Source organism: Bufo gargarizans, chromosome 4, assembly GCF_014858855.1.
Source record: "Bufo gargarizans isolate SCDJY-AF-19 chromosome 4, ASM1485885v1, whole genome shotgun sequence".
Lineage (NCBI taxonomy): Eukaryota > Metazoa > Chordata > Amphibia > Anura > Bufonidae > Bufo > Bufo gargarizans.
In genome coordinates this window covers 85,317,446-85,344,451 of record NC_058083.1, presented here as the reverse complement: position 1 = coordinate 85,344,451, position 27,006 = coordinate 85,317,446, and positions in this window count along the sequence as shown.

The window sequence follows — 27,006 nt, the reverse complement described above, 5'->3', positions numbered from 1 at the left end:
AGGGAGTGTATATGGGGTGATCACCCCCCTGTCATTGATCACCCCCCTGTAAGGCTCCATTCAGACGTCCGTATGCGTTTTGCGGATCCGATCCATGGATGCGTGGATCCGTAAAACACATATGGGCGTCTGAATGGAGCCTTACAGGGGGGTGATCAATGACAGGGGGGTGATCAATGACAGGGGGTGATCAGGGAGTGTATATGAGGTGATCACCCCCCTGTCACTGATCACCCCCCTGTAAGGCTCCATTCAGACGTCCGTATGCGTTTTGCGGATCCGATCCATAGATGCGTGGATCCGTAAAACACATGCAGACGTCTGAATGGAGCCTTACAGGGGGGTGATCAATGACAGGGGGGTGATCAATGACAGGGGGTGATCAGGGAGTGTATATGGGGTGATCACCCCCCTGTAAGGCTCCATTCAGACGTCCGTATGTGTTTTGCGGATCCGATCCATAGATGCGTGGATCCGTAAAACACATACAGACGTCTGAATGGAGCCTTACAGGGGGGTGATCATCCCATATAGACTCCCTGATCACCCCCCTGTAAGGCTCCATTCAGACGTCCGTATGTGTTTTGCGGATCCGATCCATGTATCCGTAAAAATCATACGGACATCTGAATGGAGCCTTACAGGGGGGTGATCAATGACAGGGGGGTGATCAATGACAGGGGGTGATCAGGAAGTCTATATGGGTGATCACCCCCCAGTCATTGATCACCCCCCTGTAAGGCTCCATTCAGACGTCCGTATGTGTTTTGCGGATCCGATCCATGTATCCGTGAAAATCATACGGACGTCTGAATGGAGCCTTACAGGGGGGTGATCAATGACGGAGGTGATCAGGGAGTCTATATGGGTGATCACTCCTCTGTCATTGATCACCCCCCTGTAAGGCTCCATTCAGACGTCCGCATGTGTTTTGCGGATCCGATCCATGTATCAGTGGATCCGTAAAAATCATACGGACGTCTGAATGGAGCCTTACAGGGGGGTGATCAATGACAAGGGGGTGATCAATGACAGGGAAGTGATCAGGAAGTCTATATGCGTGATCACCCCCTTGTCATTGATCACCCCCCTGTAAGGCTCCTTTCAGACGTCCGTATGCGTTTTGCGGATCCGATCCATGTATCCGTGGATCCGTAAAAATCATACAGACCTCTGAATGGAGCCTTACAGGGGGGTGATCAATGACAGGGGGGTGATCAATGACAGGGGGGTGATCAGGGAGTCTATATGGGGTGATCAGTGGTTCATAAAGGGTTAATAAGTGACAGGGGGGGGGGTGTAGTGTAGTGTAGTGGTGTTTGGTGCTACTTTACTGAGCTGCCTGTGTCCTCTGGTGGTCGATCCAAACAAAAGGGACCACCAGAGGACCAGGTAGCAGGTATATTAGACGCTGTTATCAAAACAGCGTCTAATATACCTGTTAGGGGTTAAAAAAAATCACATCTCCAGCCTGCCAGCGAGCGATCGCCGCTGGCAGGCTGGAGATCCACTCGGTTACCTTCCGTTCCTGTGAGCGCGCGCTCCTGTGTGCGCGCGTTCACAGGAAATCTCGCGTCTCGCGAGATGACGCCTATTGGCGTTAGTGTGACCTGGGAGAGCCGCCGCGATGACGCCTTTCGGCGTTAGCGTGGCGGCAAGCGGTTAAAATACACAAAAATATACAAATAAGCAAAACACAATATTGCACAATTTTCTCCAGATCCACACACTGGTGTACACCATCTTTGTGGACACATATCACCTTATAATCACATTCACTAGTGCACCAATGAGACCACTACCACTATACCACCGTCCACATGACTTCATTCATACAATAGAGTGAACAATGTAATCATCATTTCAAGCTTATTGCAGTATAGTAGATTACCTTTACATTATTAACAACACGGCCATTTTTTAATCCATAGATGAGCCTCCCATAACCCCCTCTACTCAGGTTTTTTTTCATTGATATACTATCTCAATCAACATATTTTATCAAGATTTCAATTGATACTTCTTAAACGGATATCTGTGTAATGATATGCTTTTATCAGAGTATGATTTTATTTTATATATCTTATATATGCCCCACATACGATCCATCTCATGTCTTCATTGTTACTTTGACTTTTTTGGGGTTACTCTCCCCCTGGAAGACGTAACTTCCCTGTATATGTGCTATACAAGTCATATACTTCAGGCCACTGAGGAAGAGGCACTGAGCCTCAAAACATGTTTGGTTACCCTGCAGTACAACAGATTTTTGCACCTGAGAGCGAACTTTGGAAAAAGACTGAAAAGGTACCGTCGGTCTTTTCAAGATATGAACCGCTCGATATTCAGCATCTCTAACCATTCTACCTGAAAGACAAACACCACGCCGCCAATCCCGCTCACATGGGACGCCACGTTAAGGGCAGTTAGAGCACGGCCGGCCAGTACTTCATCTTCCCACGGACATCAGGATGGGTAATTGACAGCATGTTATCTGCATAAGTCACTTTCTCCGATCAATTAAATATATGTCATTGCCCCTGGAGCGGCATATCGCTATCACAGTGGACATTATAACTTACTTTTATCACACACAAGATAGCGCTAGAAATATCTTTCCAATACAACTGAATTATAGGACAAGGAGTGCATCTAATGTGTCACTGTTATTTAACAACAAGATATATCGGAACATTCTCTTTCCCATCATAGGGAGATATATATAGCAATTATTCAGTCAAAAGGAACTTTTTGAAAATCAAAAGTAGGCTCTCTGTTGTACCAGTACACACAGAGCCGCTGATACACTACAGGGGAGACTCTTACAACATGGTACTGCCTCTGTAGTGTCCCACTAGGTAAATGTGGGCACTACACAAGGGTCAATTGGGCCACGTTGTTCTCCACCTCCTGTGGAACAGTGGCATTGTATTTTATATTACATTATAATGCATATTGCTATGTTTCATGTGTATTTTCCCTGTGTATCTGTGTATCAGGCCTGTTAGGGTGTAGTTCCTCCTCCTAGACAGTAGAGGGAGCTAGGGAACCCCTAATATATATAGTCAGGTCCTGTTCAGGGAAAGGTGTGTAGAGTCAGAAGTGAGTGTGGACTTTAGCTAGGCAGCAGCTGAAGTGAGCTTCTGACATGCAGCTAGACAGCCCAGGCTTCCAGTTGCCACCAGGAGAAGAGGCTACCTCCTGAGAAACCTGCAGTTCCCACAAAGCAAAGTGCAGAGCAGAGCAGAAGTGTTTCCAGCTGAACCAGAGAGCTGAAGGGCAGAAGGATCTACTTAATGCAAGGATATATATATACCTGAGGAAGTTTTTTGTGACCAAGGATAAAGCCAGCATTAGGGCATACGGGCCTTGGGATAAAGACAGACAGGAGTTCTGAGGAATAGTGCACAGGATTTCTGAGGAAAAGTGCAGCCTGCTCTGTAAGTGTTTTAACCCTCTGAGTATCTTGCAAGAACATTGTGCCTGCCATTTGTAAAAGCCTGCTTATTATTGCTACTACCATGTGGAACTGAACCTAGACTGTAAATAATTGACTGTTTACAGTAAAAGGAAGTTTGGGTTCACCATAACATCGTGTTCCTCAATTATTCCTATCATCAATCGGTGTGCCACCGTTACAGGCACTGGCGTCACGAATCCTAAAGGGACCTTGCCCCAGGCACATTAAACACCTGCAACATCCAGGGCACCTCATCTACCATCAGACCTGGTCCCTATACACAGAGAGTGCCCCAGAGGACCCCTGTGCCACCCTCTCCATCACTGCTGTTTGCCTAAGTAACCGTGACCTCACCATCGCAATACCCTGCAGGGCTGCGTACTGCACCTCTTACTAGGCTACTGATTTATAAATAACATGAATGAATCTGGATTACTAACAACTTCGCTGTAACTGCTCCCCCTACTGGACATTAACGAGAATTACTCCTTTGAAGACTTTCTAACAGTGAATGATCTTTATATACTGTGACTTTATTTTATCATCACTTTTTTAACTTTTTTTCAGTTTTTTTTAGCCCCCTTTTTTTAGCATCTTCTCTTGTCAACTTTTCCCATTTTTTTATACAAAGTTGTCATTTTAGAGAGATTTCTCTCACCCAGCATGAGTATATGTAAAAAGACACCCCAAAACACATTGCCCAACTTCTCCTGAGTATGGCGATACCACATGTGTGACACTTTTTTGCAGCCTAGGTGGGCAAAGGGGCCCAAAATCATTTTAGGAGGGCATTTTTAGACATTTGGATTCCAGACTTCTTCTCACTCTTTAGGGCCCCTAAAATGCCAGGGCAGTATAAATACCCCACATGTGGCCACATTTTGGAAATAAGACACCCCAAGGTATTCCATGAGGGGCATGGCGAGTTCATAGAAGATTTTTTTTTGGCACAAGTTAGCGGAAATTGATTTATTTTATTTTTTTCTCACAAAGTCTCCCTTTCCGTTAACTTGGGACAAAAAGTTCAATCTTTCATGGACTCAATATGCCCCTCAGCGAATACCTTAGGGTGTCTTCTTTCCAAAATGGGGTCATTTGTGGGGTGTTTATACTGCCCTGGCATTTGAGAGTCTCCGCAATCATTACATGTATGGCCAGCATTAGGAGTTTCTGCTATTCTCCTTATATTGAGCATACGGGTAATCGGGCATACGGGTAATTGAGCATACGGCCAACATCCAAACCCACTCAGCTCGTATGCCCTGTGGATGAATAAATTATTGCCGGGATTTTTATTTTCATATACAAAGTATTTGCCAAAGCATATGAACACCGCCCCTCAGCTCATAAGCCTCGGCAAACATATCTTTTTTACTGCAGAGGAGAAAACAGGCCGCAACGCAATAAATTTATTAACATTAACTTTATATAACATTTGAACAGAACATTAACTTTTATAAACTTTATTGAACTTTTGGAACAGAACATTAACTTTTTTGCCTACCGGTGATTTAATTTTTTTTTGCTTTTTTTACCTTTATAGGACAAACCTCTCCTTCCCCATGGGACAATGTGCAAAGCGCAAATCATCCAGAGATGTGGCGAAGTACATTATGCACTTTGTCCCAGGTGAAAGGAGAGGTATGCAGCAGCTGTGAGTGAAATGGCCCTAAGAGCCCTGTGTGCCTGTCCTGTGTGACGTAATCCCTATGCTAAGTGTACCTATGTGTGGTACTTCCGGAAACACTCCCCTAAGCATAGGGCATGGTGGTCAGGGCAGTCAGGACAGAAATAGCGGGTGTCATGCCTTATTCCACTTCTGCTACAGACACAACATTTTTTTGGGGTGGCACTTGGTTTGAGGTACCAGCAACGACATTGGGGAAATGTCGCTTGTGTAGACGGCTCACTACACTGGTGGTTGGGGCCACGGAACTTCCTGGATACAGGAGGTTCTCGCTGATCTCTTCCTGAAATTTGAGGAAGGATCTTGTTCTCCCAGCCTTACTGTAGAGAACAAAACTATTATACAGAGCCAATTGAATTAAATATACAGACACCTTCTTATACCAGCGTCTGGTTCTGCGGGAAAGTAAATAGGGAGCCAACATCTGGTCATTGGTCATGGTCACCCCTCCCATGAGCAAATTATAGTCGTGGACCAAGAGGGGCTTTTCAATGACTCCAGTTGCTCGTTCAATTTGGATTGTCGTGTCTGCGTGAATGGAGGAGAGCATGTAAACGTCACCTTGTCTCTCCATTTCACCGCGAGCAGTTCTTCATTACACAAGGCAGCCCTCTCCCCCTTGCAAGACGGGTGGTAACAAGCCGTTGGGGGAAGCCCCGGCAACTAGGTCGCGCGGTGCCACAGCAGCCAATCTGTTCTAAAAACAAATGCCTAAAGAGGGGCACACTTGTGTAAAAATTGTCCACTTAAAGATGGTACCCCTTGCCAAATAAGGGTGACACCAAGTCCCAGACTGTCTTCCCACTGCTCCCCAGGTAGTCAGGGCAACCGACCGGCTCCAGGGTCTGATCTTTACCCTCATAGACTCGAAATTTGTGCGTATAGCCTGTGGCCCTTTCACAGAGCTTATACAATTTGACCCCATATCGGGCGCGCTTGCTTGGGATGTATTGTTTGAAGCCAAGGCGCCCGGTAAAATGTATAAGGGACTTGTCTATGCAGATGTTTTGCTCAGGGGTATACAAATCTGCAAATTTGGTGTTAAAGTGGTCTATGAGGGGGCGAATTTTGTGAAGCCGGTCAAAAGCTGGGTGGCCTCTGGGACGAGAGGTGCTGTTGTCACTAAAGTGCAGGTAACACAGGATGGTCTCAAATCGTGTCCGGGACATGGCAGCAGAGATCATGGGCATGTAATGAATTGGGTTTGTGGACCAATATGACCGCAATTAATGCTTTTTTGTTAGGCCCATGTTGAGGAGAAGGCCCAGAAAAGTTTTAAATTCGGAAACTTGGATGGTTTTCCACTGGAAAGACTGGGCATAAAAGCTTCCTGGTTTGGCGGCTATAAATTGAGTGGCATACCGGTTTGTTTCTGCCACGACTAAGTCCAAGAGCTCCGCAGTCAAGAACAGCTAAAAAAAAAACAGTGCCGATCCGATCTGAGCTGTCTCAACCCAAACTCTAGACTGGGCGGTGAAAGGGGGAACTACTGGTGCTGCTGAAGTTGGGGGCTGCCAATCAGGGTTTGCCAGCACCTCAGAGACTCTAGGGTCTTCAACTGCCCTTCTGGTGCTCGCCACTTCACCATGTTGTACGGCAGTGCTGGTACTAGGTCCAGGATGGGCTGCGCTGCTGGTGTATGCCTCACCACGTAATCCGACAGCCCCACTAGATTCGTCAGATGAGGGTTCCCATTCCTCATCCGACTGGGTCAGAAGCCTGTAGGCCCCTTCAGAAGAATACCCCTTACTTGCCATTTGGTCAACTAAATTTAGGGGGTATTCCCTGAGACTACCCAACAAAAAAAGCAAGCCTGTCTTACAAATGGGAGGCTAGCAAAGTACTGGAAGCCGCTGCGATTGATAAAAAATATCAAAGCTGATTTTTTTATCGCCACAGCGCTTGTAAAGTGATTGTGGCGGGGCGGGCGTGGGTGAATGCACGTGTGGGCGACCGATCAGGCCTGATCGGGCAAACACTGCGTTTTGGGTGGAGGGCGAACTAAGGTGACACTAATACTATTATAGATCTGACTGTGATCAGTTCTGATCACTTACAGATACTATAAAAGCACCAATGCTGATCAGCGAATCAGTGACTGTGGTGCGGTGGGCTGGGTGCTAACCGACGCTAACTACCTAACAAAGGGGCCTAAACTATCCTAAGACCTAACAGTCAATACTAGTGAAAAAAAAAGTGACAGTTTACACTGATCACTTTTTCCCCTTTCACTAGTGATTGACAGGGGTGATCAAGGGGTTAATTGGGGTGATGGGGGGTAATCTGGGGCTAAATATGTGGTGTTTGTGTACTCACTGTGATGTGTGCTCCTCTGCTGGAACCAACCGATGAAAAGGACTAGCAGAGGAGCACAGAAGCCATTTAACACCTTATATTTATAAATATAAGGTGTTATATGGCTTCTGATTCGATTTTTTTTAAAAGTCACCAACCTGCCAGCGATGATCATTGGCTGGCAGGCTGGTGACGAAATACTCCATTCCCGGCCCGCACTGCGCCCTGCTCGAAATCTCGCATCTCGCGAGAGGACGCGCTGGCGCATCCAGGAGGAATAACAGGGCTGCCGCCAGGACGCAATCCTGCGAGCGGCGGTCCTGAGGCGGTTAAAGTGTAACTGTCATTCTTTTATTTTTTTGTAAACTGTAGGAGCAGCGATACTGACCATTTTTGTAATATACCTTAATTACTGATATTGTACATTTCTATTAGAAAAATAGCTCTGAAGTGGTCCATTTTGAGCCTTAGCAATACTCCTCTGTCTTCTGTTTACATAACAGTGGAGACTTGCTAACACTGACTGTGTAATGTAAACGGAAGACAGAAGAGCGTTGCTAAGGCTCAAAATGGGTCACTTTCTAATAAAAATGTGCAATTTCAGTAATTGAAATAAATTACAAAAAATGGTCCCTATACATTACAAAAATACAAAAAAGAATGACAGTTACACTTTAAAGGGTAATGTGATGATTGAGGTAAACGTATGGCTGGTGGCAGTTGAAGGTTTAAACTGAGTACATTTGATTGGCTCAGTCAGAAGGACAAAAAATAAGGTAAAGAGCAAACAGCAGGTGGCGCCATATATATACATTTTATTGAATAACTCAGTGGCAATTACAAGAGTATTCAGGTCCAGGTGCTGGCTGAAAAATGTACAATATGTTACGTGACACCACCCCTTTAAAGGGTCTATTTATGACAATTTAATATTTTCTTTTTTCTTTTTAAATAAATTAGCAAAGATTTCTAACATTCTGTTTTCACTTTGTCATTATGGCTTATTGGGTGCAGAATAATGGGGAAAAACTTTGAGCACAAGCAACATGTGTTTGAGCAACATAACAAAATGTGAAAAAAAGCAAGAGTCTGAAGACTTTCCGAATACATTGTATGGAAGGCAGTGATGTAAGTTGATTAGGGAGCAACCCGCTACCTCCCTGTGTTACCGACTCTGACACATCCCCAGTAAAGAACAACAAGTAAACATTTCACAAATATTTAACCTTCTCTGATTCTGAGAGTCCATTCAATGAGAAAAAATGCTGAAAACTTGTCCAAACATTGAGTAAACATATTGCGGACGCCGGACACTAATGTTAAATTGCAAGGTGGATGCTGCCAGCCTCTTCCATGGCGTCCTCTGCTAGAGAAACTACACAATGTCAGAATGCTGTGTGCTGCCTTCAGCAAACCCCAAACTGAACCCCACTGAAGGGGAAAAGTTCCTTCACAACTTTCCGTACATTAATATAAGTTTTCCTCGGGGGGCGGAGCCTGACGGTGCTGCTGCATGGCCGCTCAAGTCTGAGCTCCTTGTGAAAACTGGCTGTTTCACCGCTAATTAATCACTCCATCTGATCAGCAATGGGAAAAAATCGGCAAAGGAAAGCAGGGGGACATCGCTGAAGCAACTCCGATCTGCTCAAGACAACTTGACCTGGAGAAAGTCCTGCGCAAAAACCCCAAACCAACCGCGTCTAGCGAAGCCAAGATGGCGCCGAGCACCACACGCGACTCTGAGAAGGAAAAGCTCTCGGATACAGGTAGTGTCCCAGACATGCCGGAGCGCAGACATGCCCAGAGAGAACCCCCTATATCGAAATCTGTCCTCAGAGACGTGCTAGAGGCAGCCCTGTCACCCCTAAAAAAAGACTTATCAGACATAAAAGAAGACCTACGCCACTTAGGTCATAGAGTAGTGGCGTTAGAAAACACCCAGGACGCCATATTGTCTTATGGCGAGAAAACCAGTGAAGCACTAGCGGCACACAAACCCCTACTAAACAAAGCTCTGCTCAAATTAGAAGATCAGGAAAATTGCAGTCGCAGGCGCAACTTGCGGATACTTGAGTCAGTAGCTGCTGAGGCACTTTCAAAAGTCACCAGGGAATTTTTTGCCTCATTATTAGGCCCAGAGGGCAGCCCACATTGTCATTGAAAGAATCCACAGGGCTTTGCGCCCTAGGCCCAAGACGAATGAGCCGCCACGTGACATGATATGTGGCCTGCTAAGCTATGTCGATACATCTGCCATACTGAAAAGTTGCAGAGAATCTGACCCGCTCATAAGGAAGTGGACATACTAATGTTTCAAGACCTGGCCCCCTCTACCTTGGCCAAGGGTCGAATCCTCAAACCATTTCTAGAGGTGCTGAAAGCATCAGCGACACTGTTCCGCTGGCTCTATCCGTTTGGCCTTGCAATCACCAAGAACAGCAAACAAATAACCATCAGGTCGCCTACAGGACTTTAAAGCCGCTTGGAGCACTTTGGGACCTACCCCCATAGACATCCCCTCCTGGATGCCTGCAGACCAAGGCGAACCGCTGCCATGCCCACCTCACACAGATCCCTGGAAGCTGGTGTCACCAGGGAAGACTGATAAAACCCAGAAGAACCCAACCTGATCCTTCCCATCTCACCTCAAGGGATCCAAACACCCACACAGCAAGAAACGGCACCGGTAACCCCTTAGGGACCCCAAAATCCTTACCTGGACCACCACGGGACTCTGCCCGATCTACATGTATGCCATCCGCATACCTAAGGTACCATACAGTTGCCTGTGCTCCACAAGGCCAATGCGACGACTCACCAGTCCACCGTTGCTGTTGTGACACCCAGATGGACATATTATATTATGTTATCTTCTCTACATCATTTTGCTTTTTTATTTCTTCCTACCTTACAGTCGTTATAATACTTACACTATGCTGATATACACAACCTAAGGGGGTATAGCCAGTGTACCTCCAGTTCTGGTCCAACCTTTACTATGTTGGTCCACAAGAGACCATTAGGCGTTCTACAGGACCCCCCCCACCTGAACACATTCTCCTATATGCTTCATATGTGGCAGTACTGAATGTCCCCAGGTGCTTAGTAGGGCACTCACCTTCCCCAGTTAAGTGCTTGATAGCCACTATTGTTAAGTGTTGCATTTTCTCTCCCCCCCTACCCATCCCACAAGTACAACCCTACCCCAACTATCACCACTAAACCCTATCCCTTGGAGATACCACTTTTTATACAACTGTACATGTTGATGATGTCATGGTTTCTATTGTAGTGTCATCTCTCAATGCACGCGGTCTGAACGAGCCACGGAAAAGATCCCAGGTCTTGTCACTCCTTAAGGACAAAGTCTCCATAGCCTTCATCCAAGAATCTCATTTTAAAACGGGTAAGATAACTAATTTACCTCCCAGGTGATTTTCCCAATGGTTCCATAGCTCATATTCATCAGCGAACAGAGGTGTCAGCATTGCCATCCATAAACAACTTCCATTCATACACTCTGTCTCCGTCGCTGACCCCAGGAGTCGCTATATATTTGTCAAGGGCCTTATTAGGGGCATATAAGTTCGCTACTGTGACCCGGGTGCCTACTGTGCCCGGGTCACAGTAGCAAACTTATATGCCCCTAATAAGGGTCAAACACAGTGGCTCGTTCAGACCCTCAAACTACTTAGCTCCTTGAAGGAGGGCGTGGTCATTTTGGGGGGTGATTTTAATGTCCCTCTAGAGCCAGAACTAGACTCCTCAATTAGACGCACACACATCTCCCATAAATTCCTTGGCCAATTAAAAACAGCCCTGAAAACCCTGGGAGTCATGGACGTCTGGCGTACCCTCAACCCTTCATGTCGCGACTACACATTTTACTCACATATGCAGTCTTCCTATCACAGAATAGATTACCTCTTCCTATCCACTGCCCATGCTCCACTCATAATGAAGGCCAGCATTGGCAACATCACCTTTTTGGATCACGCACCGACTTTCCTCCATATTTTCCTAAAAGACCTGCCCCTGAGAGAATGGAGTTGGCGAATTAATGACACGCTGATAGCAGACCCCTCAAATATATCAAAGCTTAAGCTCTCCCTGGAGGAGGACTTCAGATTCAACCAGAATGATCGGACTTCGCCTTCCATATTATGGGAAGCGCACAAAACAGTAATTAGAGGCAAGCTTATTGCCCTAGGTCACCTAATGAAAAAGAAACGCCAGATGGCCCTTGACTCCCTGTTATCACAGATTTCCAAGCTAGAAATCTCACATAAAAAATCTAAAGCCAAAACAGCAGCTCAGGAACTTCTAAAGCTGCACACAGAGCTGAAGAACCCCCTTAATGTAGCATCAGCCAAGACCCTCCTCCGCTCTAGATTTAAGGCCTATACACACGGAGACAGGGGCAAAAATTTGATGTCGGCCCTGATTAAACGACAACAATCTGATTCCTTCATACACTCCATTAAGGACATGAAGGGAATCCAGCACAAAACAACACCAGAGATTGCAAAAGACTTCTGTACCTTCTACGCGGAGTTATATAACCTGACCCCCTCTGCCCACCCACCCCTGACTACTATACCGGAGGCCACCACAGCATTCCTTTCCTCCCTTGACCTACCATCCACCACCATCCCCCAATCTGAACAACTACTTGCACCCATCACAGATTTGGAAGTTCGCCAAATACTATCCTCCATCCCCTCTGGGAAAAGCACAGGACCCGATGGTTTTTCCATCCAATATTTTAAAACCTTCTGCGACAACTTAGATCCCCACTTCACATTGCTTTGTAATCATCTCCTTAAAGGAGGCTCCCTCCCGCCCCAAGCGCTAGATGCCCACATTACAGTAATATACCAAGACAAAAAAGAACCACTAGAATGCGGCAGCTATCGCCCAATCTCCCTACTGAACACAGGTGGGAAGAAATATTGGCCCAACGCCTTCAATCAATCCTACCCAAAATAATCCACGGGGAGCAGGTGGGATTTGTCTCTGGCAGACAGGGAAAATACGTTTACTGCGCCTGATTACCTGGGCACAAAACTCCCATACGCCTCTAGCGCTTCTCAGCACTGACGCTGAGAAAGCTTTCGACCGGGTTAGCTGGCAATATATGTCGGCTGCCTTGTTGAGATTCGGCATACCAGACCAGTTTATATGGTCAATTTTTACACTTTACTCAGCCCTTTCTGCCAGTCAAGATTAATGGGACCCTATCCCCCCACTTCCATATACTCAATGGGACGAGGCAGGGCTGCCTATTGTCATCAGCCCTATTCGTACTGGTTATGTAAACCCTGCTCTGTAAAATTAGACAAGATCCACTGATTAAAGGACTTGAAATTGGGCCACACAGCCATCTTACATCCGCTTTCGCAGATGATCTACTCATATTGACCTCCAACCCACAAACATCCTTCCCTAGACTCCTCTCCATTTTCAATGAGTTTGGCTTCATCTCCAACTTTAAAATAAACTACAATAAATCAGCGGCCCTCAACATTTCCTGCCATGCCTCTACTGTCAATGCACTGAAACGATATGGATTCCCAGGTATTGTACGCTTTTAGGTGCCCAGGTGACCTACTCATATTGACCTCCAACCCACAAACATCCTTCCCTAGACTCCTCTCCATTTTCAATGAGTTTGGCTTCATCTCCAACTTTAAAATAAACTACAATAAATCAGCGGCCCTCAACATTTCCTGCCATGCCTCTACTGTCAATGCACTGAAACGATATGGATTCCCAGGTATTGTACGCTTTTAGGTGCCCAGGTGACCTACTCATATTGACCTCCAACCCACAAACATCCTTCCCTAGACTCCTCTCCATTTTCAATGAGTTTGGCTTCATCTCCAACTTTAAAATAAACTACAATAAATCAGCGGCACTCAACATTTCCTGCCATGCCTCTACTGTCAATGCACTGAAACGATATGGATTCCCAGGTATAGCACGCTTTTAGGTGCCCAGGTAAAGGGGGTGCTCTTTACCTGGGCACCTAAAAGCGTACAATACCTGGGAATCCATATCTCAGCAAACCCCAAAGAACTTTATGCCCTCAACTACACACCGCTCTTACAGTCAACACCCTCACACCTCAAGTCCCTAAAATCCCGTTCATATCCTGGATAATTAGGAAAAATTACCTTAAAACATACATAGTGGCCAAATTTAGATACCTACTCCAGGCCCTCCCTATTTGGCTCCCCCTCACCTTTTTCTCTGATGTACGTAAGATGTGGACTGTCTTTCTCTGGGAGGGAGACCCTCCAGAATCGCATACTCCCTCCTGACGAGAAAGAAAAGATTTGGTGGCTTTGGACTACCAGACATCCACCAATATTAACAAAGCAGAACAACTGAGTAGAAGTCTAATCTGACTATCCCCACATTCACCAAGTTTGTGCTCACAACTAGAGAGACACCTTCTGACTAACAAGGAGAGGCTTACACTATGGGGGATCCGACACCACTCACACAATGACTCTTCCTCCCTAACTCGGGAGGAAGCATGCTAGTTGAGTGGTCTAAGATCTATAAGGCACAAGGGATCAGGTTCCCCCACCCGAGCCTCCCGCTAAACCTTCTGCAAACATATATCTACCCCAATATAACGGAGCACTTGGGTATGGTCTCTCCTAACTAACTACACACTCTGTGAGGTTTCTATGCCAGAAAGCTGAGCCGACTGGAGTGGCATCCTTAACCTCCCTAGAGTGCAGGGAGCCTCATTCCTGCATCTACTGAACTTCAGGGAGAAGTGTCCTGGGTTGACAATCTACTAGATGCACCCCAGCTTCCTAAACGACTACTATCCCTTTCATATAAACTACTCTTGTCTTCTTCGCCACCCAAGCTAACCTTTCTGGATGTGTGGGAGAGGGAGCTCTTGATCAAACTTTATCCTGACAAACTCACATGGATTTAATAGATGCATTAAAATACAAGAAAACTCGTATAAATTGTTATCCAGGTTGTACAAGACCCCAGAATACTTGCACAAAATCAATCCAGAAATCTTGAGCTCATGTTGGAGGTGTGGTCTGGGGGTGGGCTCCCTCTCCCACATATGGTGGTTTTGCCCAGTCATGATGCCCTTTTGGAAAGAACTGTGCTCCACAATAAATAATATATGCTCCACAAACATATCACTAGACCCCAAATTGATACTTTTTTGGTGCCTAAACGAGACCATCACCCCCATCCAAACACAATCTCCCCACTATGCTCATCACAGCAGCACGTCTAATCATCCCATTCTTGTGAAGAAGCAGCTCCGCTCCCTACACATTAACATGGACTGAGAAGGTTGACTAAATTTACCGCTTCGAAGAACTCGCCCACTGGGAAACCCACTCTCACGATAAGTTCCTGAAGATCTGGGAACCCTGGAGGGTACACAGGAACTTCCATTAACGATTGTGTCTTTTTCCGGGCGGACACCGTTGGGCTTTGGCCTGGAGACAGACAAATCTACTTTTCCATGATACACTCAGGCCTCCACTTGGTCGCCAGTACCAAGACCAGCAAGTGAAAAAAAAATTCCTGACCATACTGTCTACCACCCTTAAAACAAAAGATACTACCATCAGCTCTTATATCATACACCCTCATCTACACTGGTGGGGCTTCTTTTAAATGATATCTCCAACAATCCCCCCCCCACACACACACACGCTCACCTTCCTCACCCCACCCCCAACTGTTCTCTTGTGTTTTTATAGCACCCATTTTTCAGATCTAATGTTGTGCAATCGTCCAACTAAGTCAAATTAACTTGTGATCTCAGTATACTTTTCCCCCGCTTGCAAACTTACCATACACCCGGAGGGTTGTAGTAACACTTTGAGAAAGCGTACTGAATGTAAATTATTGCAATTATCGTAATTATTGTTATTATTTCTATTGTCACTGTAATTGCTACTGTACCAGACACTGTAAGTGTAATTGCAATTGTAACAAACTCTTGTAACATTGTCATACCCAACGTATGATCAAATGTATGTGACTGGTTGAACTGCCTATTTCAATAAAAAGAGATTTGATAAAAAAAATAAAGAATATAAGTTTACATCATCATTTTGTTTGCTAGCTTGACTTAATTTTAAATGCCAACCTAATACTATTGTGGGTAAATCTGTAGGATGCCGGAAGCTAGTTTAGTCATGGCTGTGGGCTGTGTAAAGGTTTATGATTTTTGTTAATATTAGAATCAATAAAACTATTAAAGGCACAGTAACAAGTCCTCTTGTTTTTAAAGGTCCTTTTACATGGCTGATGATTGGATGGCACCCAGCTCTCATTGCTGGGACTTGAGATATCTCTGACCTCGGCAGCTTATTTCCTCAAATAACGCAGTCAATAGCAGTTGCGGCACCTGAGCAATTAGATAGAGGAAGGGAGCTCCCTCTGCCCTCTGATTGGCATCTTGCTAACACAATTACGGTGTGCCGGGCAGTTGCCACACAGGTCTGCCATGTTCCGGCCCGTATTACACTGTGGCACTGCCAGGCTGTATGAGACTTGACCATGGTATTGGTTATTGGTTCATGAACCTAACCTTATTGCCCTAAAATAAGACACCACTTGCCCTAAAATAAGACACCACTTGCCCTCAAATAAGACACGGGCATCTAGTTGGATTAAATTGGCCACAGCAGCTGTTTATTAAAAAAATAAATACATATAAAATATGAGAGGCACCACTAATGGATACATTATTCCATGCTCCACGTATTATCCAGTATCCCAACAAACATGGGCTATAGCTTATCTAAATATTTACCCAGCTTGACCAGCAGGCTCTGCCAGTATTCAACCAATCATGAGAATACATCTCAATCTGTGGTGTCCTCCCATCATCCACAACCTGCCATCTCACCGTCTTTGAGGACCTTTCACCACCACCACGAACAAGCTTGAGACCTTAAAGGGGTTGTCCACAAAAAATATTCAGCATTTTTCAAACCAGCATATGGATCTGAATACTTTTGCAATTGCGTTTCACCAAAAATTTAGTTATTCACTGAAATCTGTTTAGCTCCTCCTGCTGTATTTTTTTTTTCTTATTTCTTTGTCCTATTCACTTAGGTGGCCGCACATGCTCAGTTTTATCTTTCAACTGCCTTTCAAATTGTGATAGGGAGAGCATGGACACGCCCCTGTAGCTGCAGCAGAAAAGACACTCCCCTTGAGCTGTGATAGGGAGAGCTGAGGCACACCCCCTGAGCTGCAGCAGAAAAGACTCTCCCCTTGAGCTGCCAGCTTGATATAAAACTAGCAGAGCAATGAATGGGGAGATCTCTGGATCCATGTGAGGTACAGGGCTGGTTCTAGCTTTAGTCATGGGACAACCCTTTAAGCCTATGTGTCCCTCTAGATACCTAAAGCAGTTTCAATTCCACACTGTAGTCCAAGACACCACAAGTCGATTCCCACGGTGTTCAAATGCACTCCATCTCTCCCCCCCAAAAAAAATTCCCCAGTGCCCTGTTGCAACTCAGAATACCTCACCTCCACTCCATAAGAAACACAATCCTTTCGCAAGCACTGTGAACCCTGACTGTCTGAACTGTTTGTCATAGGGGAGCCAAGCCTGTTCTCGATAAACCCTGTAAGCCACCCTGATGGCATCTTAACAGCACTACACGGTTCCCAGGCGCCTTCTTCCCAAACACACTAGCCAAGATAGTTAATACTTGCAGCCAATTAGTAAAAGTGCGATCAATAGGCAATACCTGCACTTTTTCTTTTACCTAAATTTGTGTCAAACCCCTGCCTAGCACTCCAGGGGGACCCCCAACTAACCCCAGGTCAGTTAATCAGAGACAAAAAAGGCTCATGGATCCAGTCAGCAAACAATCTGGATTCCTGCTGCGACATCTGGCCTGGAACTTCAGAAGGAAGCCTGAAGACCTGGAAACAGCTGTAGGTTTCCCCTCAGCCTAGATCCCGCTGGAGGCTCTGGAAAAACAGAAGATGGTGCCCACAGAGGAGGAGGCGGGACCAGCCACCAGCTGCCCACTCACATGAAAGGGCCTGCTTCCTGTCATTCTGGTCTCTGGAGCAGCCCTGACATCCTGGGCCACCACCCTGAGCAGGGCAGGACCCTCTGGAGCCAAAGAAAAAGGGGAGTTTGCCAAATCAGGTCCTGTATCAACGCTGCTCTCTGTGGAAGATGGGAAAGGAAACTCCCACCCGTACTGCAAGTCTAGCCACTTCTAAGATTCCTTAGGAGGACTGTCAAGCTCCGTCCTGATGTAAAGGCTCCCTGGAGGGGCACCTTTCCTGGCGCTGGACCCAAGGGGTAGATTCTGGGCTAAGGTGTGCCAGAGGGCTAGACTGCTATGGCCTTCTCGTTTCCTGTGGAGGGAGTAACATCCTTTGTGCAGGACCCCTGTAACAATCCCTGTACCTGTAGCCACTGTGGACACCAGGCATCAGCAGTAGCCAGAAGCACGGCAATGAGCACATTCATAATAAACATGAGGGAAGGTAAAACCACAGTGGCTGGGCTTCAGTTTGTTCCCTGGAAATGTTGCCTGCTCCTCGTCCTCTCCCCTCTTTAAACCCCTATTCTACACCCCCTAGGCCTGATCGTACCATCCATGTAAAATTAACCTTTGTCGTATTCCTACTCTTCCACTCAGCCAAACCAAAACCATGTCATGCTGGCCTCCCGCTAAGGATTTGCTCCTAGTCCAGCTTTACATACTGTCAATATTCCTATACATTATATATGAAGTATTAAGTTGTTTAGTATGTAACAAAAGCACCGGGGTCAGGGAGTATCCATAGGCAGCATCGCCGGCAACTGATTGCAGTGGCAGCTAACCCGGGCCTCCGAAGGCAGGAGAATCGGCCAATCAGTAATTACGAAGGAAGCATCATGTGACGGTAGTTTGGACTATTTAATACAGGCAACCGCTGCCCACAATTGCCTGTGATTGGTTTTATTCCCTGGATCGCTGCACTAGCCCTATTTCTTGGATTATTTGTCTTGGATTCCTGACCACTGTTTTTGACTTAGACGCTAATCCTTTACCTGACAGTTTGGACCCTGATGTGACATCCTAGTATTGACCCTTGGCTTGGTATTGTTTCAGGTTATTGATATCAGATTTAATCCTGTCTGCTTCTCCTGGTATTGACTTTGGTGTGGTTTAGTTTCTGATGTCTCCTAATTCTGTTCGGTTTTGTCTCTCCTGGTCTGACCTAGCTTGTCTGTTTCCACCTAGTTTCCATATTTAGTGCCGAGTTATGGATAGGGGATAACTTGTAACAACCGCAACGATTAAACGATTACATGTTCAAGCACTTTAAGGGTACTAAAAATGTGAAAACAGTTGAATAAAGTTTTTAAAAATACTTCCCATTATGTAAATCTGCATGGTAAATTTTGCAAAAAAAAACAAAAAACGTAAAAACCCAATGGCTAAATAGTTTTTGGGTCATCTCCCCTTCCAAAAATGATAAAAAGGTTGCACACATCCCAATATAGTATCAATAAAAACTATATCTCACCCTGCAAAAAACGAGCTGGCGCACAGCTCCATTAGCAGAAAAATAATAACGTTGTGGCTTTGGAATGCGGAGATAAAAAATGTATGGGGTATGTATATAAAACTTTCAAAGATACCATAACGCGATTTATATTAAAGGGTTTGTCTACAGTTTGCAAACCAGCACCTGGATCTGAATTCTTTTGTAATTGCATGCAATACAAAATTTTGCATAGCCACTGAGTTATTCAATAAAAGTATCTGTATAGCGCCACCTGCTGTTTTGTTTTTTTCTTATTTCTTTGACCTGCTCACTGACAAGGCCGCACATGCTCAGTTTCATATTTTAACTGCCTCCCGAGCTGTGATAGGGAGAGCATGGACACACCACCTTAGCTGCAGCAGAAAAAAACACTCCCCTTGAGCTGTCAGCTTGATATAAATCTAGCAGAGCAATGAATTGGTGGAGCTCTGGATCCATGTGAGGTACAGGGCTGGTTCTAGCTTTGTTAGAAGGAGATTGCCATGTCCGATTTAAATTTTTTACACTAGTCATGGGATAGCCCCTTTAGTGTTGGGACTGGGGAAGGACTACGTATATACAGCACTTTGTATATGAGTAGTTGGCTGGAATACGTATCTAGCATTTTCTGTTGGTCACCCCTAGGGTATCAGCAAATTATCATATTATGCAATATTAGCAGTAAACATAAAGTAACAACAAAGGGTTAAGCCCGGGTTTATATACATATGGGTGAAAGCTATGTACTTCCTGCTTGGTCTGAGGAGTTGATATAGGTATATAATAGTATAACAGGTATATAATGAATTGAGTGAAGCAGTTCATTGTATTTGGTTCCGTATTAACTCACCTGTTTACATTGTCGGACAAACAAGTTTTTCTTGAATGTAAATCCACAGAGGGTTTGAAAGGGGGATTTCTGGAGAAAGTCCCTTCTAGAGACATACTATGACAATGAGCAATGTCATTGTCACATGCCTAAAGATACACTTTGGATGAATGCACAGAATTCCTTGTCTGCCTACTTCTTGTTTGGTCCTAACTACATACCCAGTGGGCTTTCTGTGATGCCTGTCAGAATACAGATGTCTCACTTTGCAGGCCTCCTTAAAGGGGTTTTCAAGGATTTGGTCCCTTTTTTAAGTAGGCATCCTAGCATGAGGTACCTAATAAAAAAGAAATAATACTCACCCATTACTCTAATCCTGCAACCTGGCTCCATTTGGTGATCTTCAGTTCCCAGTCTTGTCTACTTGTGGCCATAATATGAACAGGGTCCCATGTGCCATTGCAGCCAATGACTGGCCTCAGCGGTGACGTGTCCCCGAGCAGCACTTGACCCAGCCGTGATGTGCCACCTGGGGACACATCAAAGTTGAGGCCAGTCATACTCTGGTCGGGATCGGAACATCACCTAATGGAGCCAGGGTGCTGGATCAGAGCGATGGCGAACAGGTTCGTATGAGTCTTTGAGTAAGAAGCACATGTTATGGGTGCTAATTAAAATGCGACCAAATACCGGAAAACCCATTTAAAGTGACTGTCCAACCTAGAATACAATTTCATTCCTGTTCTTTGTTTCTTCTTGGAACCTGCACCTGCCTGTAGATATACTATAAAGGTATGATCCAGATGGAAATAACCCTTTAAGTGGACATTCTGAGTAGCAAGCAAAAGAACTGCATAACATTTGTGTATCACATGTTCAAACTGACTTGATTGATTCCAGTTGAAATGTTTTGCCTAATCTAATTGAGAATTGTAACATTTAATCTTTGGGCAACCCTACCAATCCTAGGACCTGTCAGCTAATGTGGAGTGTCCTGTGACCCTAATGACATACCCTCACCCCTCTGGTATTCCTGTTTAAGCCAATGTACCCTTGATTTAGACCTATTCCTAGAGATCTCATAACAGTTGCAGCTTGTTTTGGAAATTTTAGCTCAGAAACATCTTTGTTTTGCAGGTTTGTATGACATCATCCTGGTAATTTCCCTTGTCTTGTTTTTACTTAAGGAAGTATTTAAGCAGGGCGAGATTATTTCGTAGGAATGTCACACTGCAGTACAGTATATCATCCGCACCTACACGTCACCTGTCATGTATCAACCACGTGTTGATGACTTTTGGCTCATGAACAGACACCAGCCTACAATTGCAGGATAAAGTCAGTGAACCCTCAAAATTACCTGCATTCCTGCAGTGACTACTAAAGTCACAATTATAGACAAACAATGCAAGTAAACTAATAACACATATGTACACAACATGGCCTACATTTACTAATCTGAGTGCACCTAGATTTAGACTCAAATTGCACCAAAAATTTTGCAGTTTTGCACAGTTTGGTTCATCCAGGTTTGGAAAAAGTTTCTGCGTCTAGTCCAAAATAGGAGTGTAGATTTACAGGAAAGGGGATGCAATTGTGCCCCATTTTGTGTCATAATTGCACCACAATTCAAGTGTGAAATTCTGTCCTAAAGTAAGCAGATCAATAGTTGGTATTGAGTTAGACAAATGTGTCTATCCCTGCACCACTTTTAACATACAGCATGTGCCTCTGTGATGAACTTGTCAGATCTTGACAGCCATTTGCATGGTTGCTTAAACAGGGCCAGGTTGCAAAATTCAGAAAGGAATCCTCTTATTATTCCCAGCCGATACCATGTTATCACACTGCTGATATAGCATTATCACAAAAGAGTGAAGCACCAAGGCAGATACTTTACTGAGAGTGCTTTAAGAGGTGCAGGCCTTTTGATAGTAGGAGCAAAAAGACAGATTGCACACCTAATTCACCATTGTGTTCAGTGTCGCAAGTCAAGGGGAAAATTGCAACAACAGCAAATGTCTCATTTGCCCACAGACAGGACAAGTACTGAGCCACTGTTTACTTTTGTCGCCCTGAACATCTTTGGGCCATGGGCAGTCAATGCACGAGAACCAGAGGTGGTCTTGCAATGGCCAGTGTTTTTCACATGCATAAGTGTTTGTGCTATAATCCATTGAAACTTCCAGTTTCGTAAATGCCTTAAAACAATTTCTCACTATCAGAGGACGAGTAAAACTATTGAGACCTGACTGTGGAACCAACATCATAGGTGCCTGTCGAGAATTGCTAGGCCAATCCAGGATTGCTTGGCTAACAATAGTTGCATATGGGTTTATATTCTCCCCATACTTCTCATATGGGAGGTTCATGGGAAAGGATGATAAACATCACTCAAAGAATATTGAGCTCTATGCTCATGGATTCAAATTTCTCAAGGTTTACTCATGAGACTTTTTCCTACTGTCTTTGCTGAGGTTTCTCCTATTGTCGACTTTTTTTGCAGGTAGGAGATCTTGTTCTCATGAAAGACCAGAAAGTGGAAAGAAATACCTCAGAGGTCTTTCCTAGCAAAACGTTTATAAGGTAGGAGTTACCATTGTAAAACAAGTGAATCAGAATTGTGGCCTATATGCCTTTGTTCTTCATGCCTATATCCAAGGTTGTCTTGCTCTTATCTGTTGAAATAATTCTCTATCAAGCCAGAAGGAACCTTCAAAGAACTTTCAGTAAACTTATGTGCTTATCCTTGAATATGTACCCGGACCTTGACTACTGGACAAAGACTAGCCTAGTGAACATCAGACAGACATTACTAGTCAATGTCAGTTAATAGAATGAAATCTAAGGAATACAGACAGTAAAGTATCTTTCGCACGGGCGTTGCGTGTGAGGGCCGGATAGGATGCGGGTGCGTTGCGGGAAAATGCACGATTTTCCCACGCGAGTGCGTTTTGCACGCGCGTGAGAAAAATCGGAATGTTTGGTACCCAGACCCAAACCCGGACTTCTTCACAGAAATTCGGGTTTGGGTTAGGTGTTCTATAGATTTTATTATTTTCCCTTATAACATGGTTATAAGGCAAAATAATAGCATTCTTATTACAGAAGGCTTAGTAAAATATCCATTGAGGGGTTAAAAATAATAGACAAATTTAACTCACCTCATCCACTTGGTCGCGTAGCGGATCTCCTCTTCTTTCTTCTTTCTTCAAGACGTGGGTAAAGGACCTTTGATGACGTCACTATGCTCATCACATGGTCCATTACCATGGTGATGGACAATGTTATGGATCATGTGATGGACCATGTGATGAGCGCAGTGACGTCATCAACGGTCCTTTATCCAGGTCTTGAAGAAAGAAGAGGAGATCCGCTATGCGACCAAGTGGATGGGGTGAGTTAAATTTGTTTATTATTTTTTAATCCCTCTATTCCTAATATAACCATGGTTTAAGGTAAAATAATAAAGATCGGGTCCCCATCCTGATCGTCTCCTTAGCAACCATGTGTGAAAATCTCACCGCATCCGCACTTGCTTGCGGATGCTTGCGATTTTCATGCAGCCCCATTCATTTCTATGAGGCCTGGGTTGCGTGAAAAACGCACAATATAGAGCATGCTGCGATTTTCACGCAACGCACAAGTGATGCGTGAAAATCACTGCTCATGTTCACAGCCCCATAGAAACGAATGGGTTCGGATTCAGTGTGGGTGCAATGCGTTCACCTCACGCATTGCACCCGCGCGGAAAACTCGCCCATGTGAAAGAGGCCTAAGTGTGCAGTCCTAGCTATGCCTCTAATTTAGAACACGTCATAATTGTATTGTGATATGTCTGTTATTCACTATACTTAGTGTACTTTGCTGCCATCTAGTGGCCATTAGTATATCTGGTTTTATGTAAGTTATCTATGGTTGTATTTCATTATATCATTCATCTTATAAATCCTCCTCTTCTGTGAGCTTACATCCTGTATCATAAAGTTTTTGTCTGTTTGTCAGACAGGCATCACAGAGCTGAAGAGATGACTTTCCTTTCACCTCTATCTTCATTTCTCAAGGTACATTCAATCAATTTCCTAGCATATCTATTGCATCTCCCTTACTGGAATTCTACACGTAACTAGTGTCTAGTGTTGAGCGAACCCGAACTGTAAAGTTCAGGTCCGTACCAAACTTTGCGAGTTCGGGTAATCAGACCCGAACTTTGCCGGAAAAGTTTGGGTTCGAGTTTGGTGTTCAGGCATTTAAAGAGGACCTTTCATGGGTCCAGACATTATAAATGAAGTATTAGGATATGTAGGGCATAGTGAGTGCAGGGATCTAACTTTTTCTGGGCACCGCTCCATTCGCCCGCTGTGGCCCCTGTTGTATTCTCCTACCTGGTACAGGGAGGAGGAGACTGCCTTGTTTCTCAATGGGTGTCTCCTTCTTCCTGGCTGTGAGCTGTCCAATCGCATCGGAGAACGTCACCGCCAGGGAGGAGGTGAGGTTTTTTTTCTTCCTGAGTTGTGACGCTCTCTGCTGCGATTGGACAGCTCACAGCCAGGGAGAAGGAGACGCCCATTGAGAAACAGGGCAGTCTCCTCCTCCCTGTACTGATGCTAAAATTAGCATACCAGGCGGAAGAATATAACGGGGGCCACAGCTGCCTAATGGAGCGGTGCCCAGAAAAAATAGTAAGTGTAGTTAGATCCCTGCACTATGCCCTACATATCCTGATACTTAGTTTATAGCGTCTGGACCCATGAAAGGTCCTCTTTAATAAAGCTTTTGAAAGGCTGCAGTGCAACAAATCAACAAGCTTTTAAGCTGTGGGCACTTAGAAGCCATCACAGCCATGCCTAGTAATGGCATGGCTGTGATTGGCCGATGCATCATGTGACCCAGCCTCTATACAAGCTGGATCACATTTAGCACTGCCCATCAACTCTGAATAATGCAGGGACAGGAAGCAGGCAGCTGACGCGAGGGAGAGTGTTAGGAACCTGGCTATTTGTTTTGTGGGTGACCTGTAATGATTTTTTGTGGGTGCAATACACCAGCTTTGCACCCCTGACACAGAAATATAATAATAAATCTGGCTGTTAATTCTGTGGGTGACCTATAGTGATTTTGTGTGGGTGCAATGCACCATTATTGTACCCCTGACACAAAAATGTAATAGTTAATCCGTCTGTTAGTTTGATGGGTGACATATACCCATTTTTGGTGTGAGATACATGTGCACTTTATACGCTATAGGGAGATTAATATAGTTAATCCGACTGTTAGTTCGGCCGGTGACATAAACCTATTTTTGGTGTGAGATACACGTGCACTGCATATGTGACAGGGAAATTAATATAGTTAATCTGACTGTTAGTTCGGTGGGTGACATATACCCATTTTTGATGTGAGGTACACCTGCACTGCATACTTGACAGGGAAGTTAATATAGTTAATTAGTCTGTTAGTTCGGTGAGTGACATATACCCATTTTTGGTGTGAGATACACGTGCACTTTATACGTGACAGGGAAATTTAAATAGTTAGTTAATTTGACTGTTAGTTCGGCCGGTGACATATATCCGTTTTTGATGTGGGGTCCCCCTGCACTTGATATGTGACAGGGAAATTAATATAGTTAATCTGTCTGTTAGTTCGGTGGGTGACCTCAAAGAATGAGGAGAGCATCAAATAAGGGATGTGGCCCTGCTCATGTTGCTGGAGCTCCTGTTGCAGGGAGAGGATATAGTCGATCTGTGCCAGCAACACGTCCAAATGAAACACCTTCCTCTGGTGCACATAAGCGACAGGACGTTCATTTTGTAGGCCCGAATACCGGTGTTCGAATGGTGAGGCCAGAACAAGTAGAGGCGGTTGTAGATTGGATGGCTAACAGTGCCTCCAGTTCCATCACATTGTCTCCCACCCAGTCCACTGCTGAAACCGCAGAGTTGGCACCTGCAGCCCATGGACATCTGTCTTTCACCTCACCCCCCTTGCAAATCAGCCAAGCAGTCTGAGCCCCAAGTCATGCAGCAGTCTCTTATGCTTTTTGATGACTCTGCTGGCGGGGTTTCTGTGAGCCATCCACCTAGCCCTGCCCCAGAAGTGGAAGAGATTGAGTGCGCTAATGCCCAACCACTTATGTTTCAGGATGTGGACATGGGAGGACCACCGCAGCACGTCTCTGATGATGTGTCACAACCAGACATTTGAGAAGCTCTGACAGATGCCTTTCAGAACCTCCTCCTTGAGCTTTCATTGTTTTGGTTTTCAGTTCCTCATCTCGTTAGCCTCTCTCAGCTGTCTTGTAGTTGGACTGATTGCATCCCTTTAAATTCCTTCCCATAATGCTTTAGTGTGCGGTTTATACAACTTCCTGGAGTGTGTGTGCATGCTGATCCTATTTCCCAGTCTTCTACAAGATAAGTGTTGTACATTCATTTGTGATTTTCTGTTTGCTGGATCCCAGGTGACCCTGACTCCCTCCGTGTCTAGTGTAGGGAGCCGGTGGTTATGTCCCCTCACTATTGTAGGGTGTTCAGGTGTTATATAGTCGAGGTACCAGGATATGCGATTATCCACCATTGGGGTGTTCGCATAGGCTGAGCAGTCAGGGACAGTGCCAGGTCTTATGCAGGGGTCTCCCTTTTGTTCCTTAGTTTCGGATCCAGTGAGTCATATATTCATTTTGCATTGTCTTGTTTCCTGTACACCTTCCGTGACATGATGATGATGAAACACAGGTGCCAACTGTTGCGGCTTTCTGCCATGTGCAGACCGGCAAGGAGGACAGGGGTGAAGAGTGGGTGGAAGATGATGTGGAGGATGATGAGGCTCTAGATCCCAAATGGAATCAAAGTCATGCAAGTGACGTGTGGAAGAAGTGGTTGTCACACAGCGCCAGCCGCACAGCAAAAGAGGGAGCAGGGTGCAAAAGCAGGGGGGCCGTCCCCTAGCCAGTATGCCTGCTACTGCCCACCGCACCCAGGGACTGAGCACACCAAAGCCAGCTCCAAGGAGTTCCCTGGCATGGCAGTTCTTCAGACAATGTGCTGACGGCAAGACGCGAGTTGTTTGCATGCTGTGCAATCAGAGCCTGAAGCGAGGTATAAATGTACTAAACCTGAGCACCACCTGCATGACCAGGCATCTAAATGCAAAGCACGAGCTGCAGTGGAGTAGACACCT